General features: G+C 42.6%; 1 protein-coding gene across 1 annotated transcript in view; it reads right to left on the reverse strand.

The window, feature by feature from the left end:
* Positions 1-1,609, reverse strand: part of lmna (lamin A) — a 33,364-nt gene extending 31,755 nt beyond the window's left edge. The window contains exon 1 of the mRNA XM_080005612.1: positions 1,459-1,609. The gene's annotated coding sequence lies outside the window, so the exon portion shown is untranslated. The remainder of the gene's footprint in view (positions 1-1,458) is intronic.
* Between the last annotated feature and the right edge of the window lie 4,391 nt (positions 1,610-6,000).

The raw sequence follows: 6,000 nt of genomic DNA on the forward strand, positions 1-6,000 counted from the left end.
ACACTGTCTTGCACCAGCCCCATTCATAATACCAAAGCAATGAGTCATAACACAGACTAACGCAACAGAGTTCCCTGATTAGGACATGAATCCAATTTCTGGCTGTTTAGAACAGCGGGGGAAGATTAAGCAAGAAAGTGCTGTTAATGACCTCTTCTGTTTCAATATCAAATTTGGACTTTGTGGTTTTAAATGCAGGGTTCACTCACATGCTTTTTGATTTAGTGGAAAGAGAATTTTTGAGTTTGTGTTTTTACTTTATCAGAATGGTGAAAATTCAGATGAGGGTCATTTTATCTTGATATTTGGCAGCATTACCCATATAAACAAACCTACTATCTTCAAATCCCTAAATTGCCTGTAAAACTTTGTATCATGTACCTGTTTACAATTTACTTAATTTAAGTATAGGATGCTAGACCTAAAACTAAACAGAATTGATGATATCATTACATAAACATAACAAAAAAAAAAAAAAAAAAAGTTAAAAAATAAATATATATATATATATATATATATATATATATATATATATATATATATATATATATTTAAATATAGTTTTGTTAAGCCACACCCAGTTGAGCCACCACTTGATCGTCACTGTTTAATGGAGAACTCTCGTGCTGTGCTTTAGTATGTGGGTAAATGGGTAAGTACGATGGCTTCTCAGACAGACGTCGTCATATAGCCACACAGCATATTCCGGGGTAATGGTGACACTTAAACAGTACTGTCCACCTATGGTTGTTGTTCTTGCTAAGTACCATTATCACAATGTATTTTGGGATAACTGCCAGTCCAGTTGTGTTGGTGGCATACTACCACAAATTTTCTACATTTACTACAATTTCACCGAATGTAGTACATCATCCTGGTACATTTAACATTCTATTTGATACGGATGCATAATTCGGTTTCAGACATACTACAAACTCTCACATACTAATTTGGTGTACTACTAGTAGGCCATTTGGATTCAGTACTGGTGAATTAGTGGGCCGACACAGCAAAGATTTCCCCCATCTTCTCCCCGCCCATTACCAGGAGTGCATGTGAGGACACGCACGCCTACCTAGGCATGCAAGAGTGCGTGTACAAATCTCACCTTGAGATCTTTCTTCCAACTTTGGACAACCCACGTGTTCAATAGGACTTATCACAATGCTAAGCTGCCATTGTCATATATTCAATTTTTGCATGAAACTTGTTAAAATGAGTCACAAAGTTATATTTAAGCCACTGGGAAATGTTTACACAGTAAGACCACCTCACAACTTGTGAAAAAGTGAAAAAAAACAAACCTCTGCTTTTAACTGCATGCAAAAACAGTCATTAAAATCAGGACCAGTACCATATCACATTAGCACATGTCTCTGTCAGTAGAACTTGCCTCTATTAATGGTCCATAAAACTGTTTACACAGAAATAAAGTAAGCAACCTCAGTGAAGCCTTACCTTGGGTTTGGTGATTCTCAGTTGCTTCTTACTCAGCTGGGAGCCAGAGCTTTCCAGAAGTTCAGCTGCTGATCAGCTTCTGATCTTGCGAGTGTACGTTTTACCCCAAAGGAGCTCGGGGAAGATGATCCGTTCAGAAATGCAAGCTTGCTGTCTGTGAGTGGGTGTGTGTGCGCCTTTGGCTCGTGCCCTAAACTGTCTGCCTTGCAGTCGCTCCCTGCACATGTACCTACTGGTGAGCGGGAGAAAAGGGGGCGGAGGCCTGTGAGAGCGAGAAAGAGAGACAGAGGAGGGCGGGAGAGAGAGCGAAAGAGGAGGGAGGGAGAGGAAAAAATGGGAGGAAGGCGGTTGAGTTGGGGCAGGGAGGAGTCAGGCTAGACAGTGTACTGCATACAGACTTAATGCAAGGGCAGAAAAGGCGGTGGCTGTGCCTTATCTCTAAATACCCGGCCTCTCTTCCCCCTCTGCTTTCCCATACAGATATATCCTTCAGAGGCCAGTGGCCCTCAATTGCGTCTGTGTACTGTCTGTCAGTAACATTAAAAGGCTACAGTTGTACAGGGCAGCCCCCCATGTTAAACTGTGTCAACGTGCAGATCGCCCTCTCCCCCAGAAAATGACATCCCTAGGCTGTAAACACAAATGTATTCCTAGAACATAATGCTTACAAAAACCTTCTAATTCAACAGTATGATATTCAGTTGTGGCAAAACAAAATCAGTTTTATACTATAAAAGGATTACATTGAAAGAAAAACAAAAAGGATCTCCCTCTCTCTTTACATCAGAATATAAGAAGCTTGAGATATTACACGAGAAAGCACTTAGTCAACGAAAGTCCACTTCAAATGCTTTTCCCATCATCACCTCATTTCAGGGGATCTAGCCTCATCCATAGAAGGAAAAAAATCTGCCAAGTCCACCAAATAATCCACTGAATGTAAGAGATCTGGGAAATTCCATAATTCCATATTCGTATTGAGTGACAAGATAACTCCCGAGGTTCATCTTCAAAGTCCCAAGGTCCCCAACACCAGTACCGAACTCTTATTTATTGCCTCGGGGTGGAGTTAATGGACTCAGAGGTCCAATCATGTTCGGGTGCAAGGGAAAGGCACTGTGTGTCTGAAAGTTCTTGTCTCTCAACCACTGCAGTGGAAGCTAGTGTATTCATCCTGTATGTGTGTGTGTGTGTGTTTAAAAAAGGAGCTATCCAGCCTCTGTGTTTGGACACGGGGCAGGCCTGGTAGCCATGGGAGCAGCCATGCCTGGGCCATGCAGTGGAAAGGAGCCGTCAGTGTGTGGTCTTGCCCCTCTGAGTCACACAGTCCAATACAAACAGCTCACTTATTCAGCAACTACCCCCCTTGCTCCTCCCCTTCATTCTTCTCTCAGACTCAGCCCTCATGTTTCTATGGACTTATCACTTACAAAGAACAACAGCCCAAAGGGTTCCCGGCTATCAAAAACTTTCTATGAGGCACAGGACCCAGCCCAAACACTCAGATGTGAGGTGGACTGGTTCTGTAAACTGGGTGGAAACAGTCATGTGCGATGAACGGTTTTCAAAACACAAATGCGTCTTTAAAAACTACAAATGAATGCGGCACAGTCCACGCAGGGTAGCGGCTGTCTGTCTGAGCCATGGTGTGAGCCAAATGCTCACAAGTGCTCATCATGGCAGTAGACAGGAACAGGCATGACAGCCCTTGATGCAACCAACCAGACATGACAAGTCACCAACAGCATGCTAACAGTCATCTCTCTCCGCGTCTCCCTATCGCTTCCGCTTCAACGCGTTATTTCCCTGCTTCCTTATCCCCATGACAACCCTACGCCAAACACTACAAGGCAACGTGAAATACTAGTTGTCAAGGTTGCACTGTGCGACACCACAGATAGAGAGTGAGTTTAGTAGCCGACAATCTTTTCTCTGCCTCTTGAGAGGAGACACATCAGCAACAGGAAGACAGATTTCCTTTGCACAAGGCGGTAGGGATCATTTTTCATCCAAGGGTGATGTTCTTATTAGTGAATGTTCTTCCACGACACCAGTTTACTGACCACAAATCTGTACACTGGTTTATCAAATTTGCACCAAATGCACTGATCGTTGGTGGCTGACCGCGCCCCCCGACATCAACATATAGAGAAGAACATATAATGCAAATACATTGAATAAACATTTATTTAAAAAGTAAAATGTGTTAACTGTGGGATTCTCTAACAAAATAATTTGGAGGATTACCACTTTAATGCATTATTGAACGTTTTCACAAAGCTCCATTGTGAGTTGAATCCTACTGCATCACGGTGACTCATGTAAGAACAGAGAATAAAAAAGGGCACCAGAGGGGTTTTCCACAGGAATGTATTCACAACAATGCCCAGTGCCCAAGGCCAGCCATTCCCATTTCAAACCCAGAAAACCCACACCCAGGTAACGCATATAAACACCTCCCTTTGTCCCCCCCATTTGATTTCTTTTCTACTTTGATTCCCTCCACTCTGATACAGGGTTACATTTAAGCTTCAAGTTTCAATTTAGGGATTTTAAAAAAAAAAAAAAAAAAAAAAGGGGGGGATTGAGACTAACTTGTTTAATTAAGGAGGAACCAGCCGCCTGTCAGCGAACGTAATACGGCAGTTACTGTTGCCTGGATCAACAACAACAACACAGAAAACGGATCTCGGATCGGCACCTGTCTGCTTTGTGTCTCAACAATACCTATTAAAAGCTCCTACCATCCAAATGTATTGTACAGGTGGAGCCGATAAAAACAAATTGAATGTATTATTATTATTATTTAAAAGGCCCTCCACTATTAACCAATAATACATAACCCCAACCAATACACTGCAGGCGGCGGATTTGATTAGGTACCACTTTTGCAATTATACACACTCCCCCCCCCCCCCCCAAAAAACAAGCGCAGCTTTTAAACTCAAACCTCAGCCCTAATTTAATCATGTTTACTACGCAAACTGCTGCCAAAGAGTCGTTTGGGATCCACAACACGTGGTGCCCGACGGAAGTGCAGTGGGGACATTCTCGCCTTGGGTGGGGCCAAACACTTTCCCAGTCGCCCTCGGTTCAATTAAGTGCACGGGGAGATAACCGTGGCAGGACCACAAACGAACCCACCTGTCGGGAGTGAACAACCCCAAAAGAAAACTCAACAGCGGGTTACAAAAACATAAAAAAAAAAAGTCCTAAATTCAGCCTGGGGGGTCGAAACGGCAGCTAAGACAACCACACGCCCCCAACTGTTGATGGAAGACCGGCGCGCACGCCACACCCCACGACCATCTCTCGCCCTATTCTAATGATGTAGTTGAAGACGAACAACAACAACAAACAAAAAAACAAAAAAAAGCAGATTGTTCCTCACTTATACCATGCCGTGTGGCGCGGGGCTTGATGGGCTGAACTGGCTACAGTGAGGCGCGCCACACATTCCTGTGGCTCCGGCCCGCAAAGAGGCGAGTGACGCCGCGCCTGGTCGCCTTGCGTCAGAGGCCTCCGTCCCTTCTCCCCGGCCAGCCAGTTTCTGATTAGTCGCTACCGTAACTACGGCGAGCGCGGCGCACCCTGCCTTCCCCACCCACCACCATCACCACCACCACCATCACCACCACCCACCGCCGCCGGAGAGAAAGGCTCGCGTCACGGCGAGCCATTCACAAACGCAGCAAAGATAATAGGCGCCATCCACTGGCTGACGAATAGAACTAAAAGTCAACCAAAACTTCAGCAGGCGTTCAAAGAGATTTAACAAAACTACTACTACTACTACTACTACTACTACTACTACTACTAATAATAATAATAAAATAATAACAATAATAATAATAATTGAGATATTTTTGCAACAGATGTATATGTACATGTGTAAAATATATCCATGTATATATTTTACATATCCATTCTGCTTATAACCCTGTGTACGTTTAGTCCTCATACAGAATTGATTCATACATGCACATTTTTCTGCTTTTTGCATTTCGAATCTCTGATACAGAGGTTTAGTGGTCGATTGTTTCTTCTTCTTCTATAGGTTTATCAGGATGTTTGTTCTGAAATGATTTGTCTATCTATCTATCTATCTATCTATCTATCTATCTATCTATCTATCTATCTATCTATCTATCTGTCTGTCTGTTGGTCTATCTATCTATCTATCTGTCTGTCTGTTGGTCTATCTATCTATCTATCTATGTATCTATCTATCTATCTATCTATCTATCTATCTATCTATCTATCTATCTATCTATCTATCTATCTATCTATCTATCTGTCTGTCTGTCTGTCTGTCTGTCTATCTATCTATCTATCTATCTGTCTGTCTGTCTGTCTGTTGGTCTATCTATCTATCTATCTATCTATCTATCTATCTATCTGTCTGTCTGTTGGTCTATCTATCTATCTGTCTGTCTGTCTGTCTGTCTATCTATCTATCTATCTATCTATCTATCTATCTATCTATCTATCTATCTATCTATCTATCTATCTATCTGTCTGTCTGTCTGTCTGTCTGTCTAT

Source organism: Zeus faber, assembly GCF_960531495.2.
Source record: "Zeus faber genome assembly, chromosome: 8".
NCBI lineage: Eukaryota > Metazoa > Chordata > Actinopteri > Zeiformes > Zeidae > Zeus > Zeus faber.